Source organism: Silene latifolia, chromosome X, assembly GCF_048544455.1.
Source record: "Silene latifolia isolate original U9 population chromosome X, ASM4854445v1, whole genome shotgun sequence".
In the NCBI taxonomy this organism is placed as follows: Eukaryota; Viridiplantae; Streptophyta; class Magnoliopsida; order Caryophyllales; family Caryophyllaceae; genus Silene; species Silene latifolia.
Genome location: NC_133537.1, coordinates 315,926,549 through 315,943,205, shown reverse-complemented (window position 1 = coordinate 315,943,205; position 16,657 = coordinate 315,926,549).

Below are 16,657 nucleotides of genomic sequence, written 5' to 3'. Positions count from 1 at the left end.
GACCAGAAAACTTCCTTAAAAACCTCTCTGCTAGATCACAACGCAACATATCATACAGAATAAACAGATAATAACCTTACGAATGTCATCCATACTATTACTCATGAGGTCAGAACATCACACTATCACTTACATATATCATAAATACACATACAAGTATAACTAGCCATGCCAGATCACACAAATTATCACTTTTGAATATCATCCCATTAGGTTACCGTACACAACATATATTACAGATCATTCAGGTAATGACTTTATAACTATCACATCATACCACTTCTTGTAAGGTCAGAACCTCACACAAACATTTATACACATCATAGACTCGTAATCACAACTAGTCAATCCTGATCACGTAAGTTACCACTTGATAAAGGTTATCTCTCGCCCGAGCATAACTCGCATGCTTTTCATAACACATTCTCCCAGTTGCATAACTATCACCTCCTGACAAATGTAACCATACCATTAATACCCAAGTACTATCAACCGCCTCCTATAATCACATCGTATACCCCCTCACAATCATACATACCAATCCGGCCTCTACAAAATCAACCTTTTTAAAATGGCTATCTTTCCTATTTATCATCACTCTTAACCACTAGTGACAACACCTCAACACTACCACTGTTCGTATATCAAACCTCTTACACTCGTCTCTAAATATAACAGTTCATTTCCTATCTTCGGTTAACATCCCAAATAACGAGCATCAATTCCATTAATAAAAATTACCTCAGCATTCATTCCAATTCTATCCTTAAATGTATCGTCACCTAACTCACCACCAAAATCTCATATCCTGCAAATACTCTACCAACTTTTACTCTCCTTAATTCCTCGAAACTTATGACTAACATGTTGTCCTGAAACTCCTATATAACCATTAACTCACATCCTCATGATAGTATCATACATCTCGACGATTCCTTACTTCTATATCACATAACTCCGGTCAACATTCTCCTAGTTTACTCCCCTCATTCTTTCCTTTTTACACTCGATAAAATCAATTAACAATTCAACTCCTTATTCCTTCTACCAAACTCTTTAGTGCTCCGGTTACCTTCTCATTGCTCCAAAACTCAAACCCCTTTATTTCATATCAGTACCATCTCACTCTTTCTTACCATGGATCTTCTTTCATCATGCTATCACTCACACTTGTCACCAATCCGTCCACACAAGCAAAGTTTTTTTTTTCCGCCTCTAGAAACCAAAACTCATTTCATACCGTTAATTGCCCAAAAAAATCACACACTAGTTTCACCTCTTGATGATACAAATTCCCAAACTCGGCCACTACCTACACATCGCGGCATAACTCGATCTCATTATACACCATTCATTTCCATCCTTCTATAACGACCTTCCATCACATATATCCTTTACCAACACAATCCTAACCATCTCCCTCCATAAATCCTTACACATCCCAATTTGCCCCTATTCGCATCCCTCATCTCATCCATTTCATTCTCACGTTTCTTACACTTACATCACCCCTTGCACATATACACTTACCTTACATTGCCCAAACTCGCAATCATATCACTCACTGTGGACATAGCCCACCTGCAAGCCCACTTCGATCTGTGGGCGTACATCGGTCTTTTTGAAAGCCACGCTCGGCGGCGTAAAAATGCTTTCGACCGGATCGTTTTTAGATCGGTCGGTTTCGTCTCGGTTAGGGTCTCGAAACGATTAGAGATGTTCGGAGTCGCCACCAAGCATTTGTGGGATGCCTGGAACCCGTTCGAAATCCACTTTATACCTCGGTCAAATCGAAGCACAAAGCAGCGTTTGACATAGGTACTAAAGATAAGGAAATCGTCCCTCTTTAGCATCCTATCTCTATAATGACTCTCGTACGCCCTGGATAAGGTCGTCCACTATCCAAAGTTTCTGAGTAAGAGGTGAAGGTACGTATTGGGAAGCCCTTTAATCAGACACCCAATCCCGCCCGCGTTTAGCGGCCTCTACTGATCGATCTTGGTTGGTTGAATGCAAAAGTTGATAAAACGGTTAAATGCATGAATGCGCATCCAATGATTTAAACCTAACATGTGTGAGCTTTCTAAGTCGGTTGATTTAATCCAAGTATCAAGTATAAGATGTCGAGTTGGATTAATGATTGATTTGCATGCAAGACGGAAATTAAACATCCATTTACCGTATTAGGTTTAGGGTGCATAACATGATCCATTTGTCTTAGTAAGGCATTTTGCAAACATGATTTTTGAATAATCAAATAGTCATCTGATCCGTCCTATATCCGGGTTAGCCGGAGTCGGGATCGTCCTAGACTAATGCTGGGAGGGAACAGGCCCTGTATCAGGTGGCTATATGAGGCGCGAGCCAGCCGGCGATACAAAGGGCCTCCCTCTGGTTTTGAAAATGAGAAATAGGGAGCCTGTTTAGGTGCGGGTTAGCCCACGGTTTATGTGCCGTGTTCTGACCTTTTAGAAAACGTTATAAAACGTGTTGAAAATGGGTATTTGAACCCGGTTTGATTTGAAAGGGTCGTTTAAACCGCATTTGTTGATTTGAAGAACTAGACTCGAATAATCATCATTATTTTGATAATATTCAGTGTCGGGTTCGATTTGACGAACTTGACATGAATAGTTTTGAAAATGATTATAAACTAATTGTTTTAAGTCCGTTTGAATGTAATTAGTCGATACTCATCATCGTACCCGGGTTAAAATCCGGCATGGTATGTAGAACCATGGATGACTTTGTGTTGGTGACTAATATGTTTGTTTGAAAATGTAAAGAAATGAAATAAAAAGCTTTAAAATACCTTTTAAATGTCATTAACCAAATATTATCACCGAAACATGGATTTAACCGTCGTGGTATGAGGAACCAAGGGTGAAAAATGCTTTAGGTTAAAACATATGAAATAAAATAACAATGGTTCGAAAATACTTGAAATGGTGAAAACCGATTACAAATATGAAAAATGGAATAAGGGAAATGACGAGAACAAACACGGTTGATCTCTGGTCTGAATACCCCATTTAGGCGCGGGCTAGTTGGCGACCTAAGGGGCTTCTGCCTCAGACCAAAAATCAGTTTTGGCTCGTTTATTCCATGTTTTGGTTCATGTTATGCATGTTTTAGCATGTTAGAGTCATGAAACAAATGAAAACACAATAAAAGAGGATTTTTACACCCTCATACTTACATGTTTGGTTATGGCGAGTGACCGACGTAAGTATACAACTCGTTTGATCGGAAAAAACTCGGTTTAAAACCGTTTTGGTAAGTAAAAAGAGTGTTTTGAAAGTTTAGTGATGGTGTAGTGGTCGAAATGGTCGGTCAAGTGATTTAATGCACGATGACGGTACCAAACCATGTGTAAGGCTCGTGTTTACGATCGGTAGGTCGTAAATACGCGTCGGATTGTGACTTTAGAAGTCGAGTCGAGAATTTTAAGGGAGAAAAGAGGGGGCGGACACTCGCGTAAGTCTCAAATGGGTGGCATTTGAGGGGTATTTATAGAAGAATTAGTGGTTGTGTGATTTTTGAGCGACGTGGCCACTTGGGCTGCTCAAAGAGGCGCGAGCCACGTCACGGTTCTTCGAGTTGTGTTGTCACTTTCACCACAAACGCAATCATGATTTGTTCTATCCTAGGTTTTGTAGTCACATGTTTGGTACTTGACCAACATGTATCCGGGAAAACTTAAGGTAGAAGGTTTGGAAAGTTTTGTTTTTGGTGGTTGGCTCGGTTTGACTCGTTGTTGGAGCCGGGATTTGAATTTTCGAGTCAGTTTTTGGTCCGGTGTCGGTTTTGACTCTAGTTAGAGTCATTGCGACCCCGTCGTCGTGCATTAAACACTCCAGGTATTTTTGAAATGTTTTATTTTTGAAATTGTTTTAAGTTTTCCGACGTAACGTTGTACACAAACTGTCGATCAAACGCCGCGATTCCAAAGCATGTTGTAGTCCGATAATCATCGGGTGTTTGTTGGAGTCTCAGCAGATACTGGGTATCTACAGAGCCCCCACTTTGACTGAGGCTTGGACAGGGCGAAAGTCAAAGTAGAGCCCCCAGGTCAATCGAAGATTACAACCTGGAGACCCAAGCGACGTCGAGGCGGCTCGAAAGGATTCGGGCCAAGGACCTGCCGTCGGGAAGGGCGACGCCAAGGCGACTCGAGGGTACGAGCCAAGGACTTGTCCTCGGGAACAGTTTAGAGTCTGTCGACTGTCCGTGCGTGTCGTTTAAAGTCCATTAGACTACGTACAAAGGCTCGCCAACCATAGGAAGGAGTCATACCTGAGGCGTCTTCGGATATGTCCTTGCACTTTTGCGGACAAAGGCTCGCCAGCTGTGGTAAGGAAATGTACCCGAGGCATCTTCGGGATCTATCCTTGAGAGGTTGCGGACAAAGGCTCGCCAGCCAATGGTAAGGAAATGTACCCGAGGCATCTTCGGGATCTGTCCTTTAATGCTTGCGGGCAAAGGCTCGCCAGCCAATGGTAAATAAATGCACCCGAGGCATCTTCGGGATCTATCCTTTAATGCTTGCGGGCAAAGGCTCGCCAGCCAATGGTAAGGAAATGCACCCGAGGCATCTTCGGGATGTGTCCTTGAAAGGTTGCGGACAAAAGCTCGCCAGCCAATGGTAAAGAAATGCACCCGAGGCATCTTCGGGATCTGTCCTTGAAAGGTTGCGGACAAAGGCTCGCCAGCCAATGGTAAAGAAATGTACCCGAGGCATCTTCGGGATCTGTCCTTGAAAGGTTGCGGACAAAGGCTCGCCAGCCAATGGCACAGTCGGTTAATGCACCATGGGAACAACCGCGTCAAATGGGCTTGTTTTGAAAGTAGCGAACTTGTGATGCCGCTGGGGAAATAGTGAGTGTGGATTTTCACTATCACTGTTTTGGAATGAGCGGGTTCCGCGAGGAAACCCCCTGCTGGTATTTGGAGGAATGGTGGATTTGGAATCTTCACCATTCGTCGTTATTCTTTGAACTTAAAGTGGCGGTTTTGATCGCCGTTTGTTTTAATTTTGAAGGAAAATAGCAATTTTGAGTTTGCTATTGCGTTTGAAGTGACGGTTTATATGCCGCCTTTGACATTTGTAAGAATAATGAATTTGGAATCTTCACTATTGATTGAAGTGACGGTTTATGTGCCGCCGTTGACATTTGATGAGAATAGTGAATTTGGAATCTTCACTATTAATTGAAGTGACGGTTTATATGCCGCTGTTGACGTATGTGGTGAAAATAGTGGAATTCAATTTCCAACTATTATCTTGAAAATGACGGTTTTAATTGCCGTCGCTTAAAATTTGGAGAAATAGCGGTTTTTGAATTTTCGCCATTATTTTTGAAATTTTGAAGGAAAATGGTGAATTTTGATTTCACCATTATTTTTGAAATTGGCGGTTTTGATCGCCGTTTGCTTGAAAATTTTTGAAAACAGCGAATTTAAATTCTCACTATTTGTTTTTGTTTTTGAGAAAATGACGACCTTTAATATCGTCGAATGAAAACTTGAAGTTTATCACGGGAAATTGGGCTAAAGCCCAAAATCCGCTGAAAGAGTAAAGGGGAGGCCTGGTTTAGGCGCGAGCCACCTGGCGAACCAAAGGGGCTTCCCTATTTTTCTGTAAAAGACGCGAGGTTGGTCCGCATATCAACCTCACTTCATATTCTTCCTTTCGACACAAAAATCCGCAAAAATCGCCATTTGAAGGACCTTTGCTAGCTTCCACTCGTGCCGTCATCAACAATGTCATCTCAAGGTATGTATTTCCTCTTGAATCCATTTTAAATTGTTGATCCTTAGCTTGATTGAATTAGGGCGGATTTTACCCTAGAAAATCGAATTGGGCGTTTTTGATTGAGCCCATTTCGAGTGAAATTGATGTTTGCATTAGGTTAGAAACCTGTTTAGGAGTATAGGGGTGCTTTTAGTTTGCATTTTAGTCCCCGTTCCCGCTCCCTATGCTTGAAAAACGTGAGTGAGGCGAGAAACCGTCTCATTTCACAATGCCAAGTTTATTTGCTTGGGTAGTGGGTCCCACTAGGTTGTATTGTAGTTGGGAAAACCTGTATTTGCCATTTATGGACCTTCGTTGGATATTTGTGGGCAAAATTGGATTTTTGCCTTTTGGGACGGTCTTACGTCTGACAAAATAAGCGCCTGTTTGGGCTTGAATTGAGTCAGTTTGCCTTGAAATGGACCTTATTGGTAATTTAGGTCACCTTGAGGCGTGATACAATCACGTTTGCCTTTTTGCGGTAGTTTTGAAATTTTGACCGGTTTGGGCTCAAATTAGCGTATGAATTGCCTTTTTGAGCCGTAGAAAAATACCCCATTGCGCCGGGACTGTATTTTGGTTTGTAGGCGGACCCTGTAGGGGTCTTGAAGTGCCGTTTTTTTTTGTTTTGACTCGTCTTTTGCTTGAAAAGATGGGCGAGTCGTTTTTGTTTGTTTGTCTTTTTTGTGAATGATTTTGTTTGGTTGGATTTTGGGCGGGATTTCCCTTGTTTTGCATTGCAGGTTGTTGTTGTTTTTGTTTGGATTTATCCATTTCATGCCGTCGTAATGCCAAAATTTCGGCTGACGTTTTTGTTTGTAGGAGAGTGTTCGGGACAGACCGGGTCCGTTGCCGCGACTCTAGAGGAGTTGTTTGGGGGTGGGGCCGGTTAGCACCCCGGCTAGCACACCCGCCGTGGTTGTGGAGGACGTTACTGAGGAGGAGAGACCTCCTGAGCAGACTGTTGGGGTCACCGGGGCCGTCGAGGAGCGTGAGGTGCCCGTTGTTGGGGCTACTGTCACTGGGAGAGCTCAGACTGGGTCTGAGGCTGGTACCTCCGGGAGGAGGGTTTCTTCGAGGGAGCGTCGTCCTCGGGCGACTAGGCGGTCATTGCGGGACATGGCCAGGGTCGTTGAGCTGGGCCCTACCCACCACGTTTCTCGTGGCCATAAGAGGCGGAGAGCGGAGACAGCCGAGGACGATGCTGACGTCGCGAGTTGGAGAGCCAGGCGAGTTACGGCCCCGCGGGGGTTGCTTTTACGGGCGGTGCCTGACTGGGCCGAGGGTTTTGACGGCAGCCAGTTGTTGCTTCGACTGGACCGACACCTTTCCTTCCGTGCTCACGAGGGCTTGGTGAGTCGTGTTCCCCGATTGAATTTTGTGACTTTTGAAATGTCGGGCCTAAATAGGCATTCTGACGTTGTCTGTTTTTGATTTCAGGAGATTGGCACCATGAGGACTTTCTCGGGCTTTTCCACCTGCTTGGGTTTCTACGACGTTCTCCGAGCCGGGACGAGGGCGTTGATAGAGAGGTCGGCTTTTGGGCCGCTTGGCGGGACATTCACAGGTCTTCGATCAGGGCGAAACTGTGTTTGATTCCCGCTATGTTGGATCGGTACTGGTATACGACGTCGTTGTTCCACATGGAGTTTGGGGAAGTTGGCGTGACCTTAGAGGACTTTGCCATGGTATCCGGCCTTCCATGTGGCGAGTTGCCCATTGAGTTTACCGAGACGCCGGAGAGAGTGTCCTCTCCTGCGGTCACTACTTTGATCGGTACTGCTTTGCCGGAGCCTTCCGACGTCACTCCGTACTTGATCGCGAGCTTGTACGTGAAGGACCACTTCACTGGGAGGGTGGCAGATGTTGCTCTGGCGCCGTTAGCGAGCCCGGAGGCGGAGGTTGAGGCCGACACGAAGGAGGCGCGGCGGTGGTTGTGGTACTTCTTGGGTTCCACGTACTTTGGCGACAAGGATGAGCGCTTGTCGACCAAGGTGCTTCCTCTCCTCACCGAACTTGACACTTTGGGTCGGTTCGACTGGGTTACGCCGGTTTTGGTGTGTTTCACCCGGTACTTACACGCGGCGGTGCGTCCGGAGAGAGTGGGAGCGGGTAGTGCTCCTGCTTTGGTTGGTCCCGGCGTCATCTTTGAGGTACGCGTCTTTTGATTTTGATTTTGATTTTGGCAATTTTTGGGAAATTGGCTAATTTGTGTTTGCTGTGTTTGATTACAGGCTTGGTTGTATGCTTACTTTACCTCTCTGCGTCCGGGGACTACAGACGGCGTTCCCTCGGCTTACCCTGCTATGAGGGGTTGGACGGTGGCTCGGAAGAAGTCGATTAAGTCGACTTACGAGGACTGCAGGCGTCGCGTGAACAAGCTTCGGGTTGCTGATGTAAGTTCTTGTTCTCTTCCCCTTTCTCCTTTATAGATATAGATAGAGATAGGGTGACTAGGTAGCTTATGAAGCCCCCAGTTAGCTGAATAGCTTTGTTTTGAATGCAGTTTGTTGGGCGGCCTTGGGAGCACTACACGGGTGTACCGGCTGCCATCAGGGAGCATTTGCGGCCTCGCAGCTCCCTGCGCCTGTACTTAGAGACGGCGATTGAGCCGGTTTGGTACCTGGGCGAGCGTTTAGTTCGCCAGTGCTTCACCGAGACTTTCGTCGTGCCGGTTTACCCGCCTAGGGTTTTGTTCCAGGAGTCGACCCCTGATGAGGTTGAGGAGCACCTTCACGGTCAGGGAGGTGAGGAGCTGTTGCTGCGGGACGTCGACTACGACACCTTCCGGTTGTCGAGGCTTGCTTGGTACCCGATCGAGGTATGTTTTCTTCTTTTCTTTTGTTTTCATTGCCTCTCTTGATAGGAGGGTTTGTAATCTTTGATGTGGATCCAAATGGTAGGGAGTCGACCCGCTGATGAGGACTCAGCCCCCAGCTTTCCCGACGGAGACCACTTTTCAGGGGCCGGGTGGCGAGGAGTTACAGTTGCGCTTACCGGAGCCCGCGACGGCCGAGGTGACCGATGCTGGCATGGAGTGGAGGTTGATAGTTCTGAGGGTGAGTTCCTGACTTGAACACTTTCTCCAATTATACTTTGCCTTACATTCTATTGAAGGACATTTTTGTTTTGCAGGTGACGACTGTTAGTCACCAGGACTTGTGGCGGATGGCTAACCGCTGGAGGGCGCTTGCTGGTGACCTGGCTACGAGGGAGGCTCGGCTTTCTCAGGTACGTTTTGTGTGCTGTTTTTGTGTATTTGGTGTTGTATTTCACGTTTTTAGATCTTGAGGATCTGTTATTGTGTTTTGTAGGGCGCTGCGGATCCGGCGGAGCTTGATCGGGTCCGTGCTGAGTTGGAGGCAGCTAGGTCGATGATCGAGGACCAGGGGTTGGGGATCACTTGTCGGGACCAGGAGTTGAGGCGTCGTGATGACGAGCTGCGGAGCCGAGACGCGGAGATTGCTTCTCTCAGGGCCCAGTTGGCTGCGGCGGAGGAGCTTCGCGTCGTGATGGAGCAGGAGACGCTGGAGAGTTCTCCGGAGAGGGAGTCTGAGCAGGTGGTCGTGTCTGCGTTGGCGGCGACTCCTAGTGAGACCAGGACTGGTCCGACGGGAGACGTCGAGTAGTTGTTGTAGTTTGTCCGTGTCTTGGACTCTTGTCTGTACATATTTACATTTTGCGTGAGGCGGTTTGTATATATGTATTTTTGGATTGTGGTTCATTTTGTGATTTTTGGCTTTTGTGTTGTGTTTCGGAGGAGCGTTGTCGGCTATCGATTCTCCTTTTGATGTTTGCACCAGTTCCTGCATCGTTAGTGTAGAAAACAAGCAACAGATAGCACATACGCATAAACGTAAACACGTAGAAGCATTTGATTGAAAACCAAAATTAACCAAGATGTCTTGAAGTTAAAATTGAAATTTTGAAATGAATTTTGAAAATTCCGTGACAAACCGTCACGTTCGGAATTCAAAAGAAATTGATTTGAAAATTTGAGCAATTAACTCGTGTTGTGAATTAAATTGCATCGAAATTATTGAAATTGACTCGAAAAATTCAAACTCAAACCGTCAGGAAAGAATTTTTAGAAAAGGATTTTTGCGAGTATAGTTTATTTTTGATTTTTTGAGGTTAAGACTCGAATTTGTGAGTGCATGAATTTTTGAGGAAAATTGATGTCGTGTTACCAATTTTCGATTTTGATTTTTGCTGGCAAATTGCGAAAAAACGAAAAAAATTCGGAATTTCGACTGACATGGAAACGATCCATCGCGGATCGGGGCGACTAGCCCTTCCCCCCTTAAAAAAAGAAAGAAAAAAATCCGTATGTTTAAAGCTGCGTCATGGAAACCGTGTCGGATTTCGTAAAACGCGAAAACAAGGAAATGTGAGTGTGAGAAAACACAAAAATGTCCTGAATCATCCCGAAGAGGCGCGAGCTTCCTGGCGGGAGGTTTGAGGTGTCTGGAGAAAGCACAAGTTGAAAGAGACAAGTCAACAGCGGGAATCCTGGGGAAGGCCTAAAGAGGCGCGAGCAACCTGGCGATGGAAGTCAGCTCTCTCCTTTTTCTGAAAAATGCGCTGATAATTTTTGTATAAATAGGGACGTTTGCGCTTCATTGTTTCATCATCCGAAACACAAAAACATATCTACAAAACCTCTTCTTCTTCCACAAAATATTTCATGGATGCTTTTGAGAATGCATTGCGACAATGGTGCCGGGATTTGTCGCCTCCCAAAAAGTATCTACTCGCTTGCATGGGAGTTGGTCAATTGTTGGTGCTTCGTCAAGTCAAGGTGCAACCTTCATTTCTCGAAGCATGTTCTCGGTTTTGGGATTCGAAACATCATGTTTTCGTGTTCCCGAAAGGCGAAATTTGTCCTCTTGCCGAAGAAGTTGGAGCCATTGGTGGGTGGCCGGGTTGTGTTCCGGTGCGAAGTTGGAGCCATTGGTGGGTGGCCGGGTTGTGTTCCGGTGCTTCCTCCGACTCGGTTGTGCTACAAGGAGAAATTTCGTTCCATGTTGGGCTTGTCGACAAGACAACTCAACTTTCTTCTTGCTCCACATGGTGTGGATATGTTGGCTCTTATCAACATCTTTTCAAACCGATCAGATGTTAATGTCTCGGAGGTGGTTAGGAGAAGGGCTCTTGCATTTTGCCTCGTCCATGTGTACCTCTTTGTTGATGTCTTGAAGAAGGAGGGGCCAAGATGCCATGGTAGCATGACCCTTATCCATGTGATTGAGCAAATGGAGCATGGTAGAGATCCATCATGGTTGGTGCTTGGAGAGATTATCCAAGCCTTGGACAAGGAAGGCTCTTGTGGAGAAGCTCCCTCTTTCGGATCCCCAAGGATCCTTCAAGTGTGGCTATTGGAGAGGCTAAGGTATGTAGAGCCTCCGGTTAATCCTTCTTCTTACTCCTTCCGTCACCTTACCATGAGGAAGAAATTGTACCCGGATAGTTTTGCTTCTACCGAGGCCTATTGGGCCGCAAGATTGGCGGAGGAGGGTGGTCCTCATATCCGTTGGGTGGTGCCGTGGTGGCACTTGAGGTCCTTCAGGGGATTGCCCGCTTCGGGTGCTAGTCCTCGTTCTTTGATGGTGGTGGGTTTGAAGGTTGTTTCCTTCATTTATCCCGAAAGGCTCATGAGGCAAATGGGGCGTCAACAAAAGGTGCCCGCTCAAGATACTCTTGTCCAAGAGAATGTTTTCCGGAACTCCGAGCTTGTGGAGTTCTTCGAAAGATGGTGGGCCACTCGGCCGCTTTGGGAGGTGCCAAACCCCGCTGCCACGACATGGGTGACTCCCGCTTACGTCAAGTGGTCACGTGCTCCGTCCTTGGAAGAGAGATCCAAATTCCGTAAGGACGAGGTTGTCGACTTGAAGTACCGAGAGGTTGGCAAGGCCAATCGTGCCTTCTTTGAGGAATATGCTAATGGAGCTACTCCCGATGTGATGAGACTACCGAAGAGGAGGAGTTCCGGCCCCAAGAATATGGTGGGCCGTGTCTTGGCTCGTCTTGGGTCGAATATGGGGTCTTGTGCTAGACCGGAGGCCGTCGCCGTCTTAGATCCGTTGAGGATCCGTTCTGAGGAGGAAATCCATGCTAGGCGGGCCAACAAGAAGAACAAGGGGAAGATGTATCCCGAGGGAAAAGGCAAGGGTAGAATGGAAGAGTGAAGACCTCCATTACCCACTTTATTATTATGTTGTATTATTGTTGTGAGTTTTTATTATGTTGTACTAGCTAGTTATTGTGTGTTTTGTGCTAGTTTTATCATGTGAGGTATGTTAGTTGACACCTTAGCTTTGACAAGTTGTAGACTCGTCGAGCTTTATTTATTGTTGAAACTGTAATCCCTCCCATTATTAATTAAATAAGAGGATTGCTCGTGTCGAAAATTGTGAACGCTTGTTTCTTCCATCCGTTTGGTAAAGGCAATTCAATTTGAATCGTCTCAAACATTTGCACTTGGGAAAGTGGTATTTTGTGGAAAGGGAGAAAGGCTCATTTTTGTATTTTTGTGGGAAAGGGAATGGTTTTCCCTTTTCTCTTTTTGATGGAGATGGTTGTTTTTTGATTGTGGGAATGGTTGTTGATACCGGTCGTCGCAGTATCAAAAATAAACCTAAGTACAACTAACGGAAGCTAGCGGTAAGTAGGGTCGATCTCCACAGGGAGGCAAAATGAGATTTATCTGTCTAATTTTAGTCTATGGGTAACGGGGGTTGATTGATTGTAATTAATCTAAAACTAATCTAGAGGAAAGAGAGAAAGAGTACGAGAAAATAAGAGCAGAGTAATAAGAGAGAAAATATGCTAGGAATCGGTCTACCGTGGCAACTACACTATCGGGTCAACTGAGTCGATTAAATTATTGATAAGAAGGGCGAGGTCGTCACCTTTCGGTCCTTAAACCTACGATTATACCCTTTAGGTCTCTAATCGCCCTAGGGTCTCCCTAATTTAGCTTTCGCCATAGTTAGGTATCACCTATTGTAATTAAGCAAGCCTTCCCTTCCAATCTTTCGATCTAGGTCGGGGGTAACTAATTAATCGGTCTCCTGCATGCATTCATTCAACCTAATCACAATTATATTGCTTAATACAATTCTTGTCGCAAAACTAATTTAATCATGTCGATCCTAACATATTGCTACCACGGTTTCCCTAGTCCTAACATATTAAAGGAATTAGCTACGCATGGCTCGGGATACTACACTAGCAATTGCTAATCTAATAACATAAGACATGAAAACTAAATAGAGGAATAATAAAAGCAATAAAGAAACAAGAATGAATTAAAAGGGAAAGATTACGGTTACAAAGTTGTAGATCGGAAATCGTAGCAAGCCAAATCCGAATCCCCAATAATCGTAGCAAAGTGTTGAGATGTAAACTAAGAGATGTATGATATGATCTCTCCCTTAACCTAATTATGAAAGCTTTAAATAGGAAAACAAAAGTCTATCCCGAAATTAAGCCCAACACGGGTTAATTAATCCTGCGTAACATCAAAACCACTCGATCGAGTAACTTTAAATCACTCGATCGAGTAAACCTTAAATTGAATCTACTCGATCGAGTAGAAAAAGGACTCGATCGAACATAAATCTACTCGATCGCGTACTTTCTAACACACAATTCCTGCTTCGTGCACTGAACTTCAAACGACTGCCATTTCTTCGTTACTTGGGCAAACAGGGCGATTCCAGTGGCGTTGGAAAGCTAAGAGAACAAGATTTCATTTCCAATTGGAATCACCTGAATATCTATTGTAGAACCCGAGATATAGCTCTTCAAAGTAGGCACTAGTAATTTGAAGTTCTTCTTTTGCTCGCCTAGCTATCTTTCTTCTTTGCGCATCTCAAAATAGCTACATTCCCGCTCCAAATTCACTCTTCCTCCAAATGCATGCTAAACGGACGGTAAAAGGCTCGATTTCACTACTTTCTGGTTCATTCCTGCAAATAAGACAAAACAAACCAAAGTAGCATATTCGGGGCATTTCGTAGCATAAACTACGATAATAGCATAGAAATACGTGCATAAAAAGGCCTAAAAAGACTATATAAAATGCACGTATCAAATCTCCCCAAACCAAACCTTTACTCGTCCTCGAGTAAACTAAGTGCAAAGTAATGGAACGGAAAAGATAACTCAGAGCTAGCTATTACTTGTCTACTTAAACCAGTTTAATGCAAACTAAAATCAACAGTTACAGCTACAATGGTCAATACGCAAACAAATTATAAGATGTCCATAAATAAAGCTGACCTATCGACCATGCAAGACCAACAAAATCGGATTCTCACGTGGTCACTCTTCTCTCATGAAGCAAAGGGTGAAAGTATATGTATAAGAGAGAAATAGAAAACAGTCACTCACCTAGACTGCGACCTACATAACATGCATGCAACAAAGATGATAGACGATTCAAGTACTACACAAATATTCCAACCAACAATGTCCGTCACAGCTGAGGGCTTACAAATGATATGGGAAAGTGAGGTTCAGGTGAGAAAAGGCAAAACAAGTTATGGAAATGTGGAGGTAAAAGCGTCAAGCTAGTTCCTAAACAGGACCATATAAGACCGTCCGAATCTCAACTGACTAAGAAATAAACACAAGTGCCCTTCTTTGGCACAAAACTCACTACCCAATACACAATCTCCTCAAAATGATGTAGATAAAACAGAGGAGTAAGACCGTCACAAGATAGAGATAAACACAGTCGGTCTCTTTTATTCATACAACTCAATTCAATTATTTTCTTTTTTCTTTCTTTTCTTCTTTCTGTTTCACGTGAACTTCAACTTTTTTCAATTTTTTTTCTCTCTTTTTTTTTTTCATTCACGTTTTTCTCATATTTTTTTTCTTTTTCAATTTCTTTTTTTTCTTCCTTTCTTCAATTTCCACCAACTCCAATCATATACAGACGGGCCAAACTGCAGACGGAAAAATATACCACAAAAGACATGCTAAACTAGCTTGACTAGGCAGGCTTAGTTTGGGATGTAGCTAGTGGGTCAAAAAGGCAAGTTTTGGCTTAAGTGGAGCTAAATGGGTGAAGAATATAAGAAAAAGGAAATTTGCAAGCACCTCCATTCATGTGACACCAACCACAAACCCGAATGTGCGCATTTGACAAGAAATCGAATGTCATAAAAGTGCAAAAATAATGAACATGCTATGCAAGGAGTACTACTCTCAATTCCTACATGAACCGGTCATGAATGTCACCAGTTATAAGGCTCTAAAACTCAGAAATTGTAGAGTAGGTTGCCAATTTATCAGGTCAAGTCTACACGGCCAGCTATATTTGAACAAAAACTCGTAGATATGCGCAAGACTCAGCTAATAACTGTCAATAAAGTGCAAGGCTCAAGTAAAAAGACAAGTTAAAGTGCAATTTCATCACGGAAATCTACCGTTCCGACTCAACCTATATGCAAAAATAAACGTGAATATTTTTTGAATTTTTGAAATTTTTCAATTTTTATGAGATTTTTGATTTTTATGAAAATAAACAACAATGCATACTGAAATTAAACGTGATAACAGAAATGCAATAAAAACAAGATGCAGACACAGATATGGATGCATAACCTCCTCAAACCAAACCGTACAATGCCCTCATTGTACCAAAACATGGAAAGGAAATGCAAACTAAAAGAGAAAGAGAGTAAATACGGAAAGCTCACAAGATTGCGCGAATAAGGGACGTCCCCAAACCAGCCAGCAACGTGGGAGGTCACTAATAGCTCCGAAACATCGTCACAAGAAGCTAATCCAAGCAATGGGCGTCCAAAACAGCTCGATCGAGAGGAATAGTGGTCGATCGAGTAATTTTTTTTTTTTTTTTTTTTTTTTTTTTTGCAGGTACTCGATCGAGTGATTTCAGCAGCAAAAGCTCTCGATCGAGTACAAAAAGTACTCGATCGAGTGATCCTTAGTATATTCCTGCAAAAGACGCAATAAAAACAGCCCGCAAAACTAACAAAGCAAGCATACTGATATAGTCTATGGTACGAAGACCAATTATTACACACAACTGAAATAAAATTCAATGTTTGAAAAACAACTAAAAATAAATCTCCGGGTTGCCTCCTGGGTAGCGCTAGTTTCAGACAGGTCCCAGCTCGACCTCTTTTTCAGCCAACTACTCTAATTGAACCCAATCAAAGCAGCTCAAAGCTCGCAAAGAACTCACAAACTTACGCGCATGTGCTACACAAAACTGTAAGTAGCACCATAATATAGTAATAACATAGGAATTTGAAATATAATAACATTTAAGCCTAACAAATTTCCTATGACAGCTCCTAAAATCATTCACAAAATAATTCTGCCTTCCAGCTAAGGGCGTAATATAAAAGCTCAAATTAACCGCAGGTGGTAAATGAAGGAGCTCAATAGCATTCAACTTAAAAATAACGCGAGTAGAATTTAAATGCTGAGACGGGTAAGAACTGTGAGGTGAAGGAGTCTGGTCAGCTAAAGGTGAAGGTGGATAATCATCCCAGATGCAAGGGGTTGTAAAGTCAATTGGGTCAATCGGGTCCTCTATAATAGGCTCATCATCTATATCATCATAAGTATCCCATTTGACCTCAAGACTGTCTAAATCTACCTCCTCACTCTCCTTATCGCTAGACTTGTCAAGATGGAGATTCTCAAAGAGAGCCTTAAAATCACCCTCACTATCAGTGCAAGAATCATAAAGGGGTTCTAAACTATCCTCATAAAAAGGATTGTCAACCACGCTAGTGGTCTCCTCTACGTCTCCGTCAACACTTCCTAGATTGGTTTCTAAGGTCTCACCCACCCCCTTATTTGAGTCAACATGAAGAG